Consider the following 22109-nt stretch of genomic DNA (forward strand, 5'->3'; position numbering starts at 1 on the left):
TTAAACACAAACACAGGGAAAGTAGCTAAAATGTCCCAAGTTTGGACATGAATGTACACTAGGTCTGAAGTGAGGAAGATTTGAGTTCAAATATGGTCACTTTTTACCTCTTTCTAGCTCTATGGTCCTGGGCAAGTCACTTAACCTCTGTATACTTCAGTTTCCTCATATATAAAATGGGAATAATAATAATAACACCTACCTCTCAAGCTTGCTGTGAGGCCCAAATAAGATTAAGAGGTTATCATAGTACCTAGTATATAGTAAGTAAATTATTATCATTAATAATGTTCTTAAATTATGCTATTATGCTCATTATTTACATAATTTTCCTGGTTCTTCTTACTTTCACTCGGTTTCAAATCATGTCTTTCACCTTTGTTCTGAATTCATCATATTTATTGTTTTTTATAGCACAATAATATTCCATTCCATCCATAAACCACATTTTGTTCAGCTATTCCATACTTCCTCTTTTTTTAATGTGCAGGAGGAAGGAGGGATATTTTAGAAGTGTAATCAGCATCCTGTGCTCCTCCTTGCTTCATGTTTCATCATTCTGGTGATCATGACAATTATTAGATAGGAGAAATCAAGGTCATAGTAGCAGAGATGGAGAACCTGACAAACAGGTAACAAATGATGCTTAATTCACCCCACTCCCAACTTCTATAACACATCCAGAAGCTCCAGCATCCCAATTGTGACAAGATCAGTTGGAGCCTGAGATTGGGTCTAAAGCATTTCCTTCATGAGCCAATATTGATATGTTTGCCATCATGGAATGAACTTTTTGGTACCTTTTCATCAAAAGAAATTTCAGCTTCTTTTAGATCAGTGGTTCTCAACCTTTCTAATGCCGTGACCCCGCAATACAGTTCCTCATGTTGAGGTGACCCCAAACCAAAAATTATTTTGGTGGCTACTTCAAAACTGTAATTTTGCTATAGTTATGATTCAGAATGTAAATACCTGAGATGCATTATGTATTCTCATTGCTACAAATCAAACATAATTTAAATAGTGATTAATCACAAAAACAATATTTAATTATATGTTGAGAAATATTAATCCAGCAGGAGGCAACCTGAGCGCTGGGGTGGGAGGTAAGTCCTGCCTGGGGAGGGGGTCCGCAGACACTGCCTTCTTCTTCCTGTTGTCTCCCTCCATCTCGAGCTGAGGCTTCACTTTGCTGGGGTTACTTGGCTCCGATATCGGCTCCAGGACTCATTCTTAACCCCTCTGGAGCCAGCACCCTGGTGCTCTCTCTGGGTCTCTGTTTGAGTCCGGTCTCCAGGCAACAGGGTAAATCTATTACCCCTCATAGGGGGAGGGCTGCTGATAGGTAACTAATATTAGTACAATGTGTGGACAGCAGGGTCCCCATTCTTTCCAAGATCTTGCTGTAAAGTAGCGTGATTTCTCAGCGACTAAAGCCATTGGAAACATGTATTTTCCAATGCCTTTAGGCAACCCCTGTGTTTTGGTCGCGTGACCCACAGGTTGAGAACCACTGTATTAGATGGCAAGGGTTGGTTTATCAACTTAGGAGAGCTACTGCTTACTGTATAAATTATCTTTCTACTAAGCATAGAAATGTTGCTTTTACACCTGAGAAGCATAAATACTTGGAGATGCTAAAGACTTTCCAGATATCTCCAGTGTTGTTTAGGGGCTCAAGCAGCCTTGGGAGAAATCACCTTGAAAACATTCAGTCTGACTTTCTCAGTTATTACAGAATATATCAAATGATGTCATCAGAAACCATGAGCCTACAAGAACTCATTTCTGAGCCAGCATCTTGACATCATGCACACATGCTTAATGTCTCGCTAATTCTCACAAAAAGGAGAATGAAGCTTTTATTTAGCAACAAAACAACTGGGCCATCCCCTCCATGCTGCATCACTCTTGGATAAGCAATCCCTCCAACTCTATAAGTTTTATTAAGCCCTTTGCAAACCAATTAGAAGGCTTCTTGCCATTCCATCACTGAGAAGGAATGTGATCTCAGTATTGTTAAGAGTAAATAAAATAGAGATCCTAGGGTTGTAAATGATTCATCTTTCATCTCAAAGGACAATAAATAAACATCTTTCATCACCCATAAATCCCAAGGCAGTTTACAACTTATACGTAAGCACATGGGAATTACTGATTTACCATTGAAAGGTGTACCTCTTTAGCCTGCTATGATAACATTTTAACAGCACTCCTAGCAATGTTCTGAGGGATGAGAAACAAAGAAATAGTGATTCTCAAGGCATTTCAGTAGGGGGGACTTGGAGAAAGGAAGAAGCATATATAATATAGTATTATGTGTATTATATATATATATATGTATCATATAGTATGTATAGTATAAAGAACAACTGACTTGGAATAATAGCAATGACTTGGCTTTTTACTGGCTATGTTGTAATAGTAGAGTGTCATATTTGGAGTCTGGAAGACATGAGTTCAAATCCTAATTTAGATATGAGTTAACTGTGTATATCTGGGCAAATAAGTTAGCCTCTAAGCCTCACCAGTAAAATATGGATAATAATAATCATATCACCAAACTTAAAGAGATGTCGTTAGAAAAGTCAAATCTACAATCATTGATTGGGCAACTAGTATGTGTCAGGCACTGAATTTAGCACTAAGAAAGCTTTTTTTTTTTTTTTTTGAGACTGGGTCCCCTTATCTTATCCAGGCTAGAAGTAAGATTGGCACTCACAAGTTCTCAATACTAATTGGCACAGAAGTTTAATCCATCCCCTCCCCAAACTGTCCAGTTTTCTTCTCCTTACACAACCTTGTAACTCTACATTCCTAGGCGCCCATCATACTGATGCCAAATGGTGCAGAAACCCAATAAGTGCTTCAGTCCTATTGATGCTCAGAACACCTGATTCCAAGCCTTAGCCTCCCTAGCAATAGGGACTACCAAAATGCACTTGGCTTGGAAAAGCATTTTGTAAACCTTAAAGTGCTATAGAAATGTGAACTATTTATGTACCTATTCCCTATGGTCAAAAAACTTACAACTTCTCCAAATAGAATCTGAGCTCCTTGAAAAGGGGCTATTTCACTTTTGCCTTTGTGCCTCTAGTGCAATGTTTAGGGAGGACTAACACCTTTGGTGGGAGGGCATGCTGAGCCCTCTTTAGGGTTGCTCATCCAGTTTCAATGTCCACCTGTCACCAAACTCTTATCTGTGTCTCCAAGAAGCTGTGGCATGTACAACAGCCATACCCCAGGAAAACCATCTTGTCAGATGAGGGTCAAACTTGTCAGTGATAGGAGAGTGTTTACTTCAATCATGTGAAGACTTCCAAAGTAGGATGCACATATAAGAACGACTTCTTCCAACAGCCATGGAGGCAGCTGAAGCAGGTACTATGGAGCACATAGAGCTTGATCAGACATCAAAGATGTTAAGGTCATCCACTGCATCCTAGGGTATCGCCAGGCAACTTGACTCTTGTCTTGCTACTGGACTTTGATGAATCTGGAAGAAAGACCGAGGCAGATGACTTTATGCAATTTTGACTCACTGAAATCCAATTAAAGCATAAGTTGAAATCACCATCTTGATGCCATTGACAATCAACAAAGTACCTATTAAGTGCTTATTGAATTGAATTGTATTTAGTTGTGTAGAAAACTTGACACATATAAAGACTGAGTAAAATTCAAGATAGGATCATTCATCTAGAACAGTATCCTGAGAAGTTAAGGTATTTGATAGAAAATAATACAAAAGGAATAACTATAATGCCTTACATTTTTAAAAAATTCAACCTCACAAGTCCAGAATGGGTTCTAGTTAAACAGAAGTGGTTTTATTGTTGCCCCCAAAGGAACTGGATGTTTTCATGGATCTGCAACTCAGTATGAAAAAAAAAAAAGACCAAAATAAGGACTTACTAATCACCTACTATATGCTAGGCATTGTGCTAAGCCTTTTACAAATATTATCTCATTTGATCCTCACAACAACCCTAAGAGGTTTTTTCTTTAACGTAAAAGTATTTATTTAGTGTCATTTATCTACATGTCAGGCACTTAGGCGAGATACTAGAAAAGTTGACATCCACACATAAGCCCAGTGTTAACATTTTTTTATAATTTTTAAACATTTTTTAATATTGTATAGATCCCCATTTTCCAGTCAAGGAAATTGAGGCTAACAGAGGTTAAATGACTTACTCATCATCACATAGCTATTAAGTGTCTGAAGTTATATTTGAACTCATGTCTTCCTAACCCAAAGACCAGTGTTCTATCTACTGAGCCACCTACCTGCTTCACTCTTCGAAGTATGATGTGATAAACAAAACAAGCAAAGAAACAAGCAAATAAACAAAAAAAATGTGATCTGAGCATGAATTAAAAGAGGCATAACTTCTGAAAAGAAGAGCTGATTAGTCATCCCTATTTTCTGACCTGGAGGGTGCTATTCAGGTTTATATATCCCATTTTAAACGAGACACTGAAAAATGGAAACAATCTAGAAGAGAACAACTGGGATTAGGAAGCACCTGTCATGCAAGGAGTCTCTGAAGGAATTGGGGAGATTTAGCTTGGGGAAGAAAAGACTCAGTAGAGATAGTAGAGCTTCTTTCATGGAAGAGGGATTCAGGTTATTCTTCTATAGACCCAGAAGCATTTGCAAGCATTAATATGCTTTATAAATACTAGCAACTATTATTATTTTGGTTGAGAGATATGTGTATGCTGCAGTAAAGGCAACTAATATCCCTTGAACTGTTTGCCCATCTATGAAAGAAGAGAGTTGGACTAAAGTTACTTCCAGCTCCAAAATTCTAAGGTTATATGTATTGTTGTTATAACCAAAGTCTTCTGATTAGCACAATCTCAAGCATTCTGCAGCTGATAATTCATTTTCTCTTCAGAGACAGAGTAAAAGTTGATATGAAAGATAATATATGCTAAAGATAGAAAGTGGCTCCTCTAAACTTGGCAGGACTTATAACAAGCTTTGTTTGGGCTCAAGATGAGCAATAAAACCCCAGTGCTATAAGTGATTTTCAATTTGAGCACTTATTTCTTCTAATAACTATATGGGTGATTTAACCAAAATGAATGACTAGTTTTTCTACAGTCTCAATATGCCATGCCCTCTTCTCTTCCTTCAGAATATCCTTTCCCATTGCTTCCAGTTGTAAAAGTATTTTCCTTCCTCTTCTCTTATTTACTGCCTTGCCCCTTTTGTTTTCGAAATTCTCAGCTTTCCTGGGACTGTTTTATTGGTTTGTTTGGTTTGTTCTATTTTTTTATTGTTGTTAAAATAATTTTCACAGTTTGTATCAGAACCCAGAAATACATAGACATTCTTAAATGAAAAATAAGGGCCAATAAGCCATGTTTGCCAAAACTCATTGGAAAAGCTAATCTATGCCAAAGAACTCTAAAATTGTGCATAATCTTTGATCTAGTGATACCACTAGTATTTCTGTATCCCAAAAAGATAAAATAAAAAGGGAAATGACCCATTTGTACAAAAATGTTTTTGACAGCTCTTTTCGTGAAGACCAAAAAAAAATGGAAATTGAGGAGTCGTTCATCAATTGAGGAATGGCTGAACAAGTTGTGGTATGATTGTGATGGAATACTATTTTGTTATAAGAAATGATGATGACAAGGATTTGGAAAAATCTGGAGAAGTTTATATGAACTGATACAAAGTGAAATGAGCAGAACCAGAAAAACATTGTACATAGTGACAGCAATTCTTCTTGATGGACAATTATGAATAACCTAGTTATTCTCAGAAATGCAGTGATCCAAGACAATGTCAGAGACTCATGATGAAAAATGTCATCTGTCCTCTGAGATAGAACTGATGGTCTCAAAATGCAGACTGAAATATAGTATATTTCAGTTTGTCTCTTCTTTTTTTGTTTGGAGAGCTTTTCTACAAAATAACTAATATGGAAAAAAAGTACATGAGTGCTCAGGTAAAATCTGTATCAGATTGTTTACCATCTCTGGGAGGGGGATGACTAGAGGGAGAAATTTCAGAAATCAAAATTTTAAAGAAAAAGAATTTAGAAATTTTTACATGTAAATGGGGAAAAATAAAATGTTATTAAAAAAGAAAAGCTTACAGTGAAAATAGATAATTGTGCAAAAGAACTCTCTGACTATTCCTAATCATTACACATTTTTTTACAACTACTTTCACCTGAAAATAGGCAACACAGAAAGAAAGATGGGATTTTAAACACATAATATAGTCCATCCTGAGGATATTTTAATAAATGCAGTAGTGGCAGTTAAAAAAATAACATGCATTCTTCATCAATTTGGTTTTACCAGTGTAGATTTACCCCATAATTGAACAGAAGGAGATTAAGATTGTTTGGAGAAGAATATATAATACTTTATTTTTCCCCAATCAAAATAAATCTATCAATTATTATCATTATTCTCCCAATGATGCTGTGAATAATAATGGACATAAGAATGTAAACATCAACAATGTAGGTGATTCACAGGGTAAGATAAAGGCACATGACAAGTACACATAGGATGCTACTTATTACTAATGATAGCATGTATGTGAGATTTGTAATAAAAGACATCAACCAGAATATGTATAACCAGGAAATCCAGAGATGTACCAAGACGAAAATATAACAGATAGCTATTGTGATCAAAAGAGCATCCTATACATTAAATAGATCATCTATGAAAAACTTATGGAAATACACAGATAAGAATTCCATAGAATGACCTGTGAATTGGATGCAATCTTCCTTCATAAAGTGATGAATTACATCAATGAGATTGACTTTCCAAAGTATTTAAGTAGAACACCAGCTAGCCCTAATCTAGGCTTTTTATGCCTAACAGGAAAGTAGTATATGCAAATAAGGTGACCAGAAGCTATCTCTGCACATTCTTTATTTGTCTAAAATAATTTGTTCAACAAAAATGAATTTTTCCAAATAAGTAATGTTCAGTCCTTTAATCATTAATTTCTTTAAACTGTTTTAAGTGAAAAACTTTTAAAAATAGACTATAATTTCCCTTAGATTCTTTAATATAATTTAATTGATGCTTTTTATTTTCTGATTACATTGATTTCTAAGAATATTCATTTCCCCTTTAACCAATATGCCAGTTTTTATAACAAAGATTTTAAAAAGAAGAAAAATAAACAATTCAACCAAATCAATCAGCATACTGACCGAATCAGATAGAATATGCAGTATTTCAAAACTTTAATCCCTCCTCTCTGCAAAAAAAAGCAATGGGAGGTCTATTTTCTCAGACTTTCTGGTAGAGCAAAGCAGGACCTTTATAATTAAAAAGAATTAATTTTTTTTACTATTTCCATATGTGTTGTTATAGTCATTGTGTGTACTGTTTGTATGATTTGACTTATTTATTTTGCCTAAATTCACATCTTTCCATATTTCTTTGAATTTTTCAAATTTATCATTTTTATATAATAGTTATATTCCAATTTATCCATATACTACACCATTTCCTATCTGATTTAATCATTACTATCTCATGGGCATCATCTTTTCCTCAATTATTTGCTACCTCAAAAAAGGGCTGCTGTGAATGTTTTTGCATAGATGTGACCTTTATTCCTGCCTTGAAGCTCATTGGGACATATATCTAGCAAGTAATCTTTTAGGTCAAAAGGTATTGACATTTTAGAAAAATTTTTAGCAGAATCGTGTTTCCCTCCAAAATTATTAAACCAATTTGTACTTCTAACAACAGCACATCAATGTACCTATCTTCCCTAAATCCTTTCCAACATTCATAGGGATCCATTTAAACTTTTGTTTTTTCTAAAATTCTTACCTTCTGTCTTGTTTCCAAGACAGGAGAGCGGCAAGGGCTAGGCATTGAGGGTTAAGTGACTTGTCCAGGGACACAGAGCTAGGAAATATCTGAGGTCAGATTTGAACCTAGGACCTCCCATCTCTACATCTGACTCTCAATCCATTGAGACATCCAGCTGCCCCCAAAGTTTCCATTTTCCAATTTTCTCAGTATGATATAAAATCTTGGAGTTATTTTTCTTTGTGATTTTCTTATTACTGGTGACTTGGAGTGATCTTTTTCATGTTTCTTAATAGAATACAATTATTTTTTAAAGAATTACTTGTTTGAAAAAAAAATAAAAGATACATTATTTAGGGGTGAAAAAAAAAAGAATTACTTGTTTGAATCTTTTGACCACTTAGCTACTGGGGAATAGAATTTGTGTTGATTACTTACCTAATGTTTATATCAGACTATTATCAAAGCTATATGATTCAGTGTAATATTCATGTTTTCAAATTTTAATATTCTTCTTTGACATCTATGATCCTTAAGCCATTTCTGTATATTTTAATTTTAAGTCAGTTGCTTTGGAATTTATATGATCTTTAAAATTTGTTGCCTTTTGCTTTCATTCAGCCAAAAAATTTTCAATGCCTCACTTTTTGAATATCTGCTTCTCTGAAGAGTTTTTCCACCATCTCATTTGTATAGTTTTCTATCTCTTCTTTAATTCTGCCCTGAGAGCTCTGATTTCTTACTTCATTTCATTCCAAAGAGTTCTTTATATGTTTTATTTCTCTTTTGAGTAATTATATAATTACTTGCTTTTATTCATTGATCTCTAGAGAATTTGTAAAATCTTGTTGAGTGTTCATTTTTCTTCATATTATATTTTTCCATTATGTTCTGATTGCTCTTTGACTTTTTACTTATTTTATCTTTCGTCTTTATGAATCTCAGTTGACTAATTTCTCTTTTTTTGAGATAGGTTTATATTAAGTCTTTTCCCCTTAGTTTTTTTTTTTCAACACTCTCTCAGTGTTCCTAGTAACTTGTCTTTGGTTTTTCTCATTACAATGTTGTCCCTTACCCTACCACTTTTGCAGAGATACCTCTAAACTGAGAACTTCTTTACATTTAGTTTTGTGGAGAACTATCTCCATAAAGTCTTAGCCGATTCGTTTTTTGGGGCTACCTGCTCCTACAATGTGAAATAGATTGTTGACACTGTTTTAGACACTGAATCAGGAGGTTTACTTTTTATATACTTTGATGCTCTTTTTACCTTATGGAGTATTTTTATTTTCTTCTAAATTTTGCTCTAATTAATTTGAGTATAGTGTACAATTATTTTTTGCAGGTTTTGGAGTTGCTAAAATGTTCTGAAAGAACAACTCTTTCAACTTTCAAACACTGAGCCCTATTAAACTGAGGACATTGAATATAATTTAGGCTTTTATGTTCAGAGTCATTATAATATAGTGTGTACACCATAATGTAGTTATATGCCCAATGACTATCAAAGTATATAGGGGTATTTGCCCCTATACCTGAAACTATTAATCTGTTCCATACCATGGACCTCTTTGGCTGTCTGGCAATACCTAGGGATCCCTTAACATTAAGCCTGTTAGTCTACTACCATTTTTAAAGGACCTACTATGTGCCAGGCATTATGCTGGGCATACAAATAAAAGCAAAAGACATCCTCTACTTGCAAGGATCTCCCAGTCTAATGGAGAGGGCAACATACAAACTTTACCTATAAATAAACCATAAACTTTGCAATTGAATTTTGGGGCCTATGTTTGATCTATAGAAGTCTCCCTGTATGCTTTTTTGCTTCTTGATTATGGTCCAGATGATGGATTCTAATGGATAGATTACTTCCAAATAAGTGGAATTTGACTACAAATCAACATTTAAAAAATAAATATATTTTAATTGAAAATTTTGCTTACCTACCAGTCTCAAGTACCTTTTAATGTCTATTCCAGAAGGATGGGAGCTTTATCTTCATATTTTATGAATTCCCTAGCATGGATCATATATTCTCCCTTTTGTATCAAAAAAGTCATTGACCTGTATCTGACATGATACAGACACTCTTTAAGCAGCAGTGGCAGAGAGATTGGCCATTCAGAGTTAGATCATATGTGGAATGTTTCAGCTACATGGATACTTAAGAAGATTACTGCCACACACCCAGGCTGGTTCCATTTTTGCCTTTACTGTGTTCAGTGCCCACGATCAATCATCTTGAAGATCCATGAACACAAAAGACTGTGGGGTATTAAGTTACTGCATATCATCATTAGGTCCAGTGAGTGATTCTAACTTGTGCCTATAAGTCTCCTTAGGCATTCCCACACAAACCTTATCCCAGCTTACTTTCCCCCTCCATGGAAGAATGGAGATGATTGTTTTTTTCCTCCTTCTTTAGTCCACTAGAAACTAAAAATTCACTGATTACCAGTCCATGTAATGTCCAATAAGGTCAAGTCACAGAACTCTGATGTTGAAGCCTATAGATTTTTATAAATTGCCTTGGGTTATAAAACCTGCAGTCATATATATCATCCTTTATCTTTGGAAATTTTAGCAAGAAACTGAACATTTTTATTCTATATATGCTTTAGGATTCAATACTTTTTCAAGATATCAAGAGACAAAAGGAAAGTAGTTCACCTGTAAAATAAACTAGCTGATTTCATCCCTGACACCTTGGAACATAAGAGTATAAGCCAAGGTTAAGTGTAGAACAAAACATCCCAGGTATATAAGATCCCCCCCACTCCCCAGGGATTTTCTACTAATAATAAGCTTTTCTGACATTACCTGGTTCTAGTTTGTGAGTTCATTCCTCTCCCTTCTTTTCTCCCATAACTCCATATCTACCCATTTCTTGTGCCTCTTAAATCCTATGTTCTGATAGCTGCGCTCTTTGTGGTGGCCCAAAACTGGAAAACGAGGGGATGCCCATCAATTGGGGAATGGCTGAACAAACTGTGGTATATGTTGGTGATGGAGTACTATTGTGCTAAAAGGAATAATAAAGTGGAGAAGTTCCATGGAGACTGGAACAACCTCCAGGAAGTGATGCAGAGCGAGAGGAGCAGAACCAGGAGAACATTGTACACAGAGACTAATACACTGTGGTATAATCGAACGTAATGGACTTCTCCATTAGTGGCGGTGTAATGTCCCTGAACAACTTGCAGGGATCCAGGAGAAAAAAACACCATTCATAAGCAAAGGATAAACTATGGGAGTGGAAACACCGAGAAAAAGCAACTGCCTGAATACAGAGGTTGAGGGAACATGACAGAGGATAGACTCTAAATGAACACTCTAATGCAAATACTATCAACAAAGCAATGGGTTCAAATCAAGAAAACATCTAATGCCCAGTGGACTTACGCGTCGGCTATGGGGGGTGGGGGGGAGGAAAAGAAAATGATCTATGTCTTTAACGAATAATGCTTGGAAATGATCAAATAAAATATATTAAAAAAAAAATCCTATGTTCTGGACCCAAACATGCCAAGGTTACACTACTGATGACTTTCTAGCTAATGTATGGCAAGATCATTGAATACCTTCCTCATAGTCTCCTCATAGTATAAGCATAGCAATGGATCATATGCACTATCCTCTTATTCTCACTAAGTGATCAGTACTTTTTTTTTTTTGGCCATGCATTCCTTTGATAATAACCTTTATGTCACTTCTAAACAATTCCTTGTTCATAATGCATTATAGCCTTCTCACACCCACCATGTTTTGTTTTATTTTTACCATTGCCCTCTGGGCAATCCTCGGTTTTAATTCTTCAGAGAATGTGCTGTTTCCATGACTCACAGGTATACAACACCACAGTCGGACAACATCAGTGATTTCTTCTATTTTTTCTTTTCTTTTTTTATGTCAAGACCATCATCAACAACTTTGTAAACTTTCAAGAAAAGTATACAGAATTATACAACCAAAAAGATCCTTGAAAGAGCATGTAGCTCTAGGTTTGATCATGAGCCTTTGGGTAAGGAATGTGGTATCCCTCCTAATCATAAAATAGTTAGAGATGGTTATCCCATTCATTCTTTTGATCAGATAAGATCATATTGAGAGAGATCAAAATCTACCCTTTCTTAAAGGAAATCCAAAGAAGAAGATTCTATAAACTCCAGTGGTTACCAATTCCATGATTAATCTTATACATTTAAGCAAATCCCTCCCTTTCTAAGTCAACACAGCTGTCAAAATGATTTTTCTAAAGCTCAGGAATAACTACATCATTCCTCTACTTAGTAAACCCCAGTAGATCTTTAATGGCTCTAGGACATTGACCTGGATTCCACGAATATTTAAATATATACATAGGTGTGTATAATAACTATTCAAATATAATTGGTTACATTTATAATCCTTCATATTTTATTTTACACATTTAAAAACATTATTTGAGAGTGGTTCATAGAGTTTATCATCCTGACAAAGAGATCCATGATGTAAAGAAAAAAATCTGGTTAAGAATTACTGTTTGAAGATAAGTTTAAAAAAACAAAACCCTCCTTTTTTTGGCATTTAAAATCCTTCATATCTTGGCCCTGAAACTACTTTTACAACCACATTTTGCATTACTCTCATTCCCAAATTCTATGATCAAAAATAAAACTTTCATTGGCGGTAGCTCATACATGAGAGACACCTTCCATCTTTATGGCTTTGCACTATTCCTTTCCTATATTTCCCCCTCCCCCTCCTCCCTAAGGCATTCCTTCCTCACTGACAAACTTCCTTTCAGGACTCAGATCATGCATCACCTTCTACATGGAGTTTTACCTGGTTCCTTCAGTTACTAGTGCCCCCCTTTCCAAAATTATCTTATATTTATTTTTTGTGCATATGTGTACATGGATATATATATATATACACACATATATATATATATATATATATATATATAATAAAGACTTATTTCCATATACAATCATCATTCCCAGGCATTATAGGTTCAGTTCTAGACCACTGAATTTTTTTGATTTCCCAGTGCATATAAAAGTTATGCATGATTGGGGTTATAAACCCTAAATGATCACCCTAGTACAAATATCAATAACATGGAAATAGGTCTAGACCAAAGACACATGTAAAACCCAGAGGAATCCCAGGCATGGGAGGGGTTTGGGGTAGGGTAGGGAAAGAACATGATTTTTGTAATCCTGGGAAAATGCTCTAAATTAATCAATTAAATACAATTTAAAAAATAAATAAAAAATAAAAAGTTATGTTATTAGTCTATTAAGTATGTAATAGTATTATATTAAGAAAAACAACACATATTTATTAATTTTAAAATACTTGATTGCTAAAAAATACAACCCATTATCTGAACCTTTAGCAAGTTATAATCTTTTTGTTGATGGAAGATCTTGCCTCAATGTTGATTGCTTCTTGCTGATTAGGGTTATGGTTGCTGATGGTTGGGTAGTTGCAGCAATTTCTTAAGATGAGATAACAGTGAAATTTGCTTCATCAATTGACTCTTCCTTCCATGAAAGAATTCTCGCAAATGTGATGCTGTTTGATAGCATTTTAGCCACAAACTTTTTTTTCAAAATTGGAATCAATACTCTCAAACCCTGTAACTATTTTATCACTAAGTTTATGTAATATCCTTTGATATTATTTTGTCTCAAGGAAAAGGGAAGCCTGCACAGGAAGAGAGACAGGGGATTGCTTGGTCAGAAGAGCAGTCAGAACACATACAACATTTACCAGTTAGGTTTGCCATCTCATATGGATGTCATTCATGGTACCCCCAAATAATTACAGTACTAACATCAAGGATTACTGATCATGCCTCACCTTAAAAGATATAATAATCATTTGAAAATTTGAAAAACTGTGAGAAATGCCAAAATGTGCCATGGAGACACAATGTGAGCACATGCTATTGGCAAAATGGTGCCAAGAGACTTCCTCTATGCAGAGCTGTCATAAACTTTCAATTAAAAATAATAATAATAGCTACAAAGCACAACAAAATGAGATATGCCTATATTTGTTTCCCTTGATTGAATGTAAACTCCTTAATTACATAGATAATTTCTTTCTAGTCTCTCTATTCCCAGTACCTAGTACAGTACCTGGCATATTATAAAAAAAACTTAATAAATACTGGTTATTTGATTGATTCCTTATATCCAACTTAAATTTTTCATATTATAATTAAAGTGAGTTTCCTTTTTTATTCTCTGCTCAGTAAAGTATCTCTCTTTTCTGACTAAGTTGTTAATTATTAAGGGGGTGGTGGGAGCATAGTATACCTGGCACATAGTAGGCTCTTAACAAAAATTGACAGTAAGACTAGAAGGTACCTTGAGTATGGACTGAGGAGATAAAAGAATTGGTGAGTGGATCATAGGCAGGAAAGTGAAGGCAATGACACCATAGCAGGTCCAGGGAGCATGCCCAATCATGGCAGAACAATGTTCTCATTGAAAAGCTAAAAGTCGGTGCCTAAGAATTACATCATATCTAATCCCCCACCAGGGCATGAATGTGCAAGAAGTAAACAGAATTCTGAATCCCAGGCTTTGCTATTATGACCAGTCTTAAAGTTACTTATTGGCACTCTGAGAAGGGAGGAAATTACTCCATCACCTAGTGCTAAAAATACAAACACAGGAAAACAGAAACACAAAAACTCAACAATAGCAACACAAAACTTGAAATACAAACATACAATTTCTAATGATCCTCTAAAATCTTCATATGGAATCACTGAGGTCAAGGTGATATTCCTCAGGCTATTTTGGCCCATTTTTAACTTGTTCTTCTTACAAGAAGCAGCCCTTGAGGTTCATTTGAGTTATTTTTAAATCTTTATCTTGCCTTAGTTTCAATTCTAAGATTCAATTCTAAGAGTAAAGCAATTGAGGTTAAATTTGAGGCCTCCTGACTCCAGACCTCATGATCTAGAGTCCTTGAGGTTCATTTTAACCAGATTTCATTTGAAACCAAAACAGGATAGAATCTACACAAAGTGTAAATTATCCTTCTAGGATAAGTAGCAACAGGTATGGAGCTAAGCCTTACAGTTAGGAATGTAGTACTGAGATACTTCTTCCCATTCTTTATTTCATACCCCCAAGGGCAGTAAAAAATAAAAGTAGGAAGGAACTGAGTAAGAGGCAGACATCTGTAGCTTGCCAGGGCAACTCTTTCTGGAAATGAATTTGAATGCTTCATGCTTTCCACTCTAGAAAAAAAAAATTATTTGCTCTGTTGGTTTTGCAGAAGCAAACTTTAGTCTCCAGATTCTCTCCATTTCTGATAGAAAGAGAAATGGGCTAGAGGTTGGTGGTATTAGATCCTCTTTCTGGATCCTCAGAGCCAAGCAAGAGAGCTTACTCTAACAGATTTGGGGCACATGTCTTAATTTCTCCAAGCATTAGTGTCCTGGTTGGTTGGTTGGTTAGTTATATTTCTACTCAGAGGACAAAAATGACACCACCATGTTGGGTCCAATGTACAATGTGTCCTACCATGACTGATCAGACCATATGAGCTCAGAAGGCTCTACCACACATCAGGCACGGATAGACCATATGAGCATTTGGGAGGGATATATTGCTAAATGTGTACATCTCAGCATTTCTTTTGAGCAATTCTACTTTGTTCATAGACCGTACCATCTTCTTTGATGAGGGCATGCCATGCTGGACCCCATCTTATCATCAGTACCAAAGTGCTTCAGGTAGACCTTTAGAGTGTCCTTGTATTGCTTCTTCTGACCTCTGTCTGCCTTGTTTTAGGCAAACATATTTGGCATTCAAACATCCATAAGACAAGGAGAGTGATAGCTATCTCAAAGCATTGCTGGGAGGATCATGTAATGTGTGGAAAAGTTTCAAGGGGAAAATAAAACCTTTTAGCATAAAAAATCTTTCTACATAAATATAAAAAGTAATTTTTCTTATCTAGTCACTATAAACTCATTCACTATGACTTAAAAAATAGGACCTATTTATGATCATTTTCAAAGCATACAATGCCAAAAGCCTGCACTGGACTAGTGTCAAGAGCTTTGGCCTATGAGTCACAATAGGCTGCCACTGATTTGAAAGTCACTTCTCTGGATCTTGGTTTCTTCTCCTTTAAAATTGGGGGATTTAGATGTGATGATGTCTGAAGCAGAAAAGCTCTAAACATTTGTGAATCTAAATTATTAATGAAATAACTGTCATCCACTACATAAGAAAAAAAAATAAGAGCGACTCTAAAGTACAGGATTTAGCTTCAGGGAATCTCAGGTCCAACCTTATTTCTGCTATTTAGGACTTATTCCAAAGTCACCTAAATCTCTCTAGGCTTCAAACTCATCTATAACTTATGGGAGGTAAACTAGTTCAGGGGTTCTTAATCTGCAGTCTGTGTATTTCAAGTTAATTTATTTTCTTGGTAATACTATGTATTTTTCTTAAACTCTTACCTTCTGTCTTAGAATTAATATTAAGTATCAGTTTCAAGGCAGAAGAGCTATAAGGCCTAGACAACTGGGGTTAAGTGACTTGTCCAAGGTTATACAGCCAGAAAGTATCTGGGGTCATATTTGAACCCAGGACCTCCTGTGTCCAGGCCTGACTTTCTTTCCACCCAGCTACCTAGCTACACCTAATCACGTGTATTTTATTTTGTGCATTTAATAACACTTCTGAGGAGGAGTCCCATTGCCAATGGAATTAATGGCATACAAAAATAAAAATGAGAACCTCTAGACTAGATATTTTTAAGATTTCTTCTCGCTCTGAATCTAGGCTCTTATGAGCCAATTAGCTACTTTTACCCCACTCTGCCCTATCCCTCAAAAATCCTGAATAGTGAGTATCCTGAAAAATAATCATTTAGAGCTTTTCTTCTTGAGAGGTATTTTCAGAATGGTTTCTTTTGTTTCTAAATTCTGATGTAAAGGAAACTGAATTATACAGAAAGACAAACTACTGGCTACAAGAATGCAAGAAGGGGATGCTGGGTGGTTTACAGGGCTCTCAGTAGCCAAATTGTCTTTGTTTACTGGGTCATTCCAGCTGCATGCAGTCTTTTGTTGTAGATACACTGGTCCCCAAGGGTTCTTGTTTCCTATCTAATTTATACATACCTACCTAGGCCCTTTCTTTACTTAGTTCTACAAGTCCCTAGTCCCTATACCTGTCCCTGCATAAACAGATACAAACACACAGAAGCTGGCAATCTAAGTGGTATACTTGATTACTTACCTTCTCTTCATCCCATCTGTGATTATTGTCAATTTTACTTCTGCATCATGTCTTGTATATATATGCTCACTTCTCTCCTCTGATACTCACCTTGGTTCAGACCCTCATTACCTGAAGCCTAGACTACTGCAACAGCCTCCTGGGTGGTTCTCCTGCCACCATTCTGTCACCACTCCATTCTATTGAACTGATTTTCCTAATGCACAGGTCTGACCATGCTCATCCTGTTCAATCAAATCCAATGACTCCATTGACTCCAGAAAAAAAAAAAATTATAATCTTCTCTTTGGCATTCAGATACAGCATAGCATATAAAAACAAAAACTAGAATAATTCCTGCCCCCATTGAGACTATTCTCTACTGGATATTCATTTTTGTTTTTATGTGCCTAATAGATGACTGTGAGAATAAAATTAAATGAAGCCCCACTCAGGGTAGCTCTAAAAACATTCTTCTTTTCTTTTGTGCTATAAGAGATTCAGAAAATTTCTCCTTAACAAAAATGTCATCAAAATGCTGATAGTTAAATTGTGTCCCTTTTATAGGAATTGGAATTTCATAGCAAATGAGGTTCTTTTTTAAGAACCACAAAAATTTGAAAGTTGAAAGAGACCATCCTAGTCCAATCCATATACAAAAGGAATCGCCAGTATAAATGATATCAATGACAAGCAATCATCCAGATAGTTTAGACCACCTCTCGAAGTAGCCTGTTCCATTTTTGGATAGTCCTAATGGTCAGGAAGCATTTTTCACATGAATACGAAGACGTGTTTTCTTTGCAACAGCTTTACCTTGCTGTTCTTGATTCTACTCTCTAAAGTCAAACAGAACAAGACTGATTACCTTACCATATGATCGTCCTTCAAATAATTGAAGTCTGCTATTATGATTCCACTTGAATCTTCTTTTCTCAAAACAAAATGTGACCAGTTCCTTCAACTTAATCACATGTGGACTCAAGACCCTTCATCATTTTGATTGCATGGTTCAACTTCCTTCCCTTCCCTTTCTTTCACACTTGTAAGCTCATCAATGTCTTTCTTAAACTCTGCGGCCCAGAACTAAATGCAGTACTCCAGGAGAGGCTTAATGTAGATAAACTATCACCTCTCTTTTTTCTAGAAGGCATATTCTTCAATACATCCCAAGACCTCATTAGGTTTTTGGGCTACCACATCATACCACTGATTCATATGGTGTTTACAGCCCACTAAAATACTGTATCTGTCTACCCATGCCTTACCCAGATTATATCGGTGAGGTTGGACTTTTTGTACTGAAATGAAAGGTTTTACATTTCTCTTTGGTGAATTTCATTTTATTAGTTTCAGTTCAAAGTATTTATGGAGTTTGACTGTTATTTAGTGTATTAATTATGAACCAGAGATGTGATGGTAAATATTTAACAAACAATTCTTTTTTTAAAAGTACCTATAACATAATTTTAAATTTGATCTACTTTATTAACATTTTCTCCATCACTTTCTTAAGTCTGCTCAATCAACAAAATGATAAATAATGCCCTGATTTATAGCATTTTCCAACTTTGTTGGTTGTCTCTCGACCCGAGGATGACGATTATCTTTGTGCGTTTTTGTGCACAAAGACACCTGTGCATGAAGATTTAAGTGGAAAAGTCGATGCACAGAGACAGTCCCACTCTCTCGGCGTTGGAAGCCTGGGTCCATTGGCATGAAAAGTCATTACACCTGGAGACTTCCTCAGCTGCATTGGATGGCCGTGTTGTCTTTTGTGCTCCAACACGCCCTAAGCACTCCACAGTGCTTTGCTGCATCGCCATCTCAGCCGTTGAACCTTCTTGTTGGTTTCTTCCGCCTGTTCCGCCGAAGCAGTCTTCACATGCTGGATGAGCAAAGCCCTGGTTCACCAGGGGTCGACGACCCGATGGCTACCCTCACAAGGTTTAGCCGGCCTGTCAAAGCCTTTGTCCGGGGTATGGCCACTGCCTCATGCTAGCAGCTACTGGGAGCCACAAGTGAGAGCTGGGTATCAGGTGAGGGTCAGAGGCTGGAGAGCTGCCCTAGGAGGGCACGACAAGCCCTCCATACCAGAGATACTACCCCTCCCTGAGCACCCCATACACCCCTAAGGTGTACTACTAAGGTATAAATGCCCACACTGAAATTTAATTTGTCTTTCATAAGCTATTTAGAGCTGGCTCCAGCACATCTCTTTAGCTATCCCTCCCAACTTTTTGTTACTTACATGTTAGTAAAGCATGCAATCTATATCTTCATGTAATTGACCAAAATATCAACCAGAACAATGTTGGGCAGGTCATTTGGTGGTTTCACTGACAACCTTCTGTAACATCAACTTTGAACTTGTACAACTACTCTTTGGGTCTGATCATCTAACCAGTTGTATATCCATTAGATTAAACAACTATCTAACCTACGTCTCTCCTATGTATCTATATTTAACCTATATCTTTATCTAAATCTTTGCTAACCCTATATCAACAGCATACATATAACCTCTCTACTAATTTAGTAACCCTGCCAAAAAAAGAAAGTGTGGTTAGTTTGGCCTGAACTATTCTTTATGAAGCCATGATGGCTTTTAGTAATCCTCACTCCCCACTCTAGATTCTCACCAACCATCTCTTTAATGATGTGTTCTAGAATTTTCCCAGGAAATTTAAGCTTTCTATCCTACAGTTTTCAGCCTTAGTACCTTTGTGCTTTTAATACAAAAAAAATTCATACACAAGGAGAACAGAATCTTCCCCTTCAGGGTCCTTTCTTTACTATTATAGCTGTTTCAGAGACTAGTTTCTCTTGTAATCTTACTGAAACAATCCCCAATTCTTTCCTTTTGCTGTTAGGCTTGTTTGTGTTTTTCATTTGGGGCTTTAATAAGAAACATTTACATGTTTTATGTGCTAGATGTTTGTTTCTTTTTTTTTTAAAGAAAGAAATCATTAGTGATGCCCGGAGTTAATAGCTTAAGAATGTATAGCATAATATACAGCAATGTCACTGAGAGAGTAGAAAAGATTTAACTTAGGACTGGGGGGGCAGAGGGGAGGGATAAACAGTATGAAACTATTACTACTCCAACTAGTTTTGAAAGAGCTCAAAGTGAAGCCAAGCAGAAAATGATCATCCCCCAACTATAAATATGGAGTACTAAAAAAGACAAAAGCTCTCGGGCATTGTAGAAATCCATAAATAAAAAGCACCCCCAAAAGCATTTGCTGGCAAAAGTATTTAGTGTGGCAATAAAAGGGAGGATTTGTTTTCTCTATATTAAGTGTATTTTTGATTGAATCTGGAGGATTAAACACTAATGCTATTGTAAGTAAAATACAAGAACTGGAATTTGTGTTTGGCACCTCATCGAGGACCAAATGAGTCACAGAATCCAAACAGGCAGCATGCCTTTATATGGGTGGTGGTGGGGAATTAAGGTGACTTGATATATTGACCAATAAAAAATATTCCACATAAAGGGGTGCAAAGGGGGAGCTATTCTTCTTTGAATATACATACATAGGATGACAGGGTCTCTCATCACAGCTCTATAGTGAAGCAAAATGCATACAGATTAACATTCAGGAAGCATTTTCATTTAGGATTACCAAAATGGACTAGACCTATTAGATTGATGACTTTCATATCAAATGTATTTTAATTAAAGAATACATCATCTCTTCTGATTTTGTTGACATTCATTAGGATGCATAATAAAAAGGGGGACTGTTGGAGACAAAATGCTCTAATATCTATAGTTCTGATCCACCAACCAAGGCCTTATTGCTTAGGTGCCTCAAATTACCATCATTGTTTTGCTGATTTGCATGATATATTTGGCAAACTAAATATCTCCTAAGTCATAGTTAATTGTCTTGGATCATAAAGATGTGTAAAAGTTAGAAAATGTTTCTTTCTTTGACAAATGTCCCACCCCCCCAGGTTAGAATTGTTTGTACTTAAGGTTGATCCCATATGTAGTAGGGATTTCTGGGGACTGAGGAGGCAACAGACTCCTCTGATATCCTTTTCCATCTACCATTTGACAAAACTATAAGTTGGCTTGGGATGACCAGAGCTTAACACAGGCATCCAAAGGGTTAATTTCTTCCCCTTCCCCCCCCCCCATGTTAGTTTTCTGAGTCTTTCTGTTATCTATTGTCCTTCCCCTCCAAACCTATTAATATTAATCACCTCTTCTGGAGCACACTTGCTCCCTCTCTACTTCTATTCTTATGTGACTCTATTTGACTAGTCTGGGTTGCTTGTGTAATTTTTTCAGGCTTAGTGATTTAAGCTGAAAATATGAGATATGGAACAAGTATGTGCCAGTGTCTCCAAAAGTAGCCTTGGAGATGGGAGGGATTCTATTTTTCTACCTTTTAGCCCTCCTGACTAAATTTACCTTGGGTCATAATTCCTAGTTCTGACTCTGCTGAAATTTCATTATCAATAGGCTTATCACTATTAATAATGTAAAAAGAACTGAAAGAGTTACACTGTGGAGCTAAAATCTAGTATTTACCTAATTATTTGAATGAAGGATGAGGGCAGAGAATCAATATAGTTTTAGGAGAGTGGCAGGCCTGGAATCCAGAAGATTCCTCTTCCTGAGCTCAAATCCAGCTTTGGACATAGTAGCTGTGTGACCCCGGGTAAGTCACTTTACTATCTTTATCTCAATTCCCCATACCTGTAAAATGAGCTAAGGAAGGAAATGATAGGAAATGGAGGAGTTATAGTATCTTTGCTAAGAAAACCCCAAATGTGGTCACAAAGGGGTAGACTTGACAGAAAAACAACTTAAACAACATTTAAGATAAATTGTATTGGTAATGTTCATTGGTTAGGTATGGTTTGAGGTCCTGTGCTGAGCAATCTAAAACCTTGTAAATGGAGAGAAGTGAATGGTAGTCCTTGATGGCTTAGAAGCCCAAAGATATGGATTTTAGCTGGGCATGCTGGCCATTTGACTGCCATATCTTAAGTGCAAATACTTTCAAAAAGGACTTTAAGATGCTACAA

This window comes from Monodelphis domestica, chromosome 3 (assembly GCF_027887165.1).
Source record: "Monodelphis domestica isolate mMonDom1 chromosome 3, mMonDom1.pri, whole genome shotgun sequence".
In the NCBI taxonomy this organism is placed as follows: Eukaryota; Metazoa; Chordata; class Mammalia; order Didelphimorphia; family Didelphidae; genus Monodelphis; species Monodelphis domestica.